Source organism: Protopterus annectens, chromosome 16.part0 (assembly GCF_019279795.1).
Source record: "Protopterus annectens isolate FY-2018-M chromosome 16.part0, PAN1.0, whole genome shotgun sequence".
Taxonomy (NCBI): Eukaryota; Metazoa; Chordata; order Ceratodontiformes; family Protopteridae; genus Protopterus; species Protopterus annectens.
In genome coordinates, this window is record NC_056750.1 from 629,221,363 (window position 1) to 629,223,287 (window position 1,925).

Consider the following 1,925-nt stretch of genomic DNA (forward strand, 5'->3'; position numbering starts at 1 on the left):
TTTGAATGTGTATTTCCAACCTTAAGCTTACATGCACATATACTGTTTATCAGGATGATCTCTTATGCAATTGCTTTTTTTCATCTCTGTTTGAGCCTATGTCACATTTAAAGACATTTTGCTCCAATGAAAACATTCAAGCAAAAAACTATAACCCCTGTCCTTATTTAACTTAGAACAAACACACAAAAGTATATACACTTTCAAAAAAGGAAGTTTGGGGCAGTTGCCCCAAATTGATGGCTGCATCTGCAGGCATTACCTATTCTAAAATTAAGTTTATCTCTTCTAAAGTGCTTGATACAGCCCATGTTTTCACTTAAATTGGTTGATATCTGTTATTTTCTTATCTCTGTTCCCCTCACAAATGTGAAAATCAGCTTGCATGCTTTCAGCAAACATTATATTTTAGCCCTAAGAAAAAGTGTATTAGCTACCTTTAAATAAATAAACTAAATTATGCACTGTTATATTAAATATATTAAAGTATCAAGGCTGCTGGGGAGGCAACATTTATGTAGCTTATTCACTTCCCATATTTTCAAACTTGATTTATTTTTCACTGAACTGTTTGCCAATACAGATTTAAATGCCAATTACATTACACCTCATACATTTCTCTCAGCACAGAGTGCTCAGAGATCTCTTGATTAATTGCTTGCAGCTGCAGGCAGCTGATTTCTAAGTAAAAGCTGTTGGTAATGAACCAAAGGAAAAAAAACTAGTAACTTTGCAGATGCATGGAAGAATCTTTGTGAATCTCACATAGAACACATTGTTCAGACTTATGCTTAACTGCTTGTACATGTGTACTTCTTCCCCATTTACAGCCTTTATTAATGGAAAAAGTATAGCTAATGACTTTGCAAATACAAAACTACCATTCTCCATGGTTTTCATAACTTTGTATTATTATTCAAATCTATATGTTTAAAAATTGTCTATAGCTTAAATCAAAGACTTTAATCTAGACATCCACCCCTGAAAATGTGGGTGATTATTTTAATTTTACATATAATGTGATCAGTACACTTTTATATCCCCTACCCTGGCAGCCTATCACAACATAATATTAACTTTAATTTGCTTATTACAGTGTAAAACCTGGATACATTACAATTAAAAAAAAAACATTTTCTTGCTTTTATATCTTTAGTATATACAATAGTCACTCATAAGCCTACCCTCACCTCACATTTCAAATACCCCTGACTGCATCCTATACAAATTACTTTACAACATAGCATGCAAGTAGACTTCCAATATGGCTGCACACTGAGTAACAGCTTAATTTCAGTTCTCCAGGTCTGAAAAACAGAAACTCAGAAAACAGAAATAGTGATTTTCTTTGTAAGTTTCAGTAACTGGCTAGTAATTGTACTGCCTGGATGCTGGAAAAAAAAAGAAATTCAGAGAACCCGAAAGGAAATCAAAAGTAAAAGTTGAGGAGAAAACAGCGGTTGGGAAAAATTCTGCGGCTATTAAGCAAAAAGCAGTTCAAGCTTCATCATTGGTGTAAAATGTGACTTCCAGTATTCTACAGGAAAAACTGGTCAGATGTGCTCAGACCTGATTAAAATAAACGAAACATTGACGTATATCAAGTCATGACAAAAGGCTGAAAAAAATGGAAGAAACTTTAAATAGATATTCAGACGAGCTGATAAAACTGCAGAAATCAGAGGTCAACATGAAGAAATGGCTGGCTGAGTATGAGACTGCTCAAGAAGTGATGTTTCAAAAAATGATAAAATTAGAAGACAGAGCATGTAGGGAAAGCCTGAAATTTTCTTCTCTACCATTGAAACTGGAAGGAACAGACTGTATTCATTTTCTGAAAACACAAATAAGTAACTGGATTGGTATTCCACAGCATGAGTTTCTAATTGAAAGGACACATTGTGTGTATTCTCCAAACCTGACCC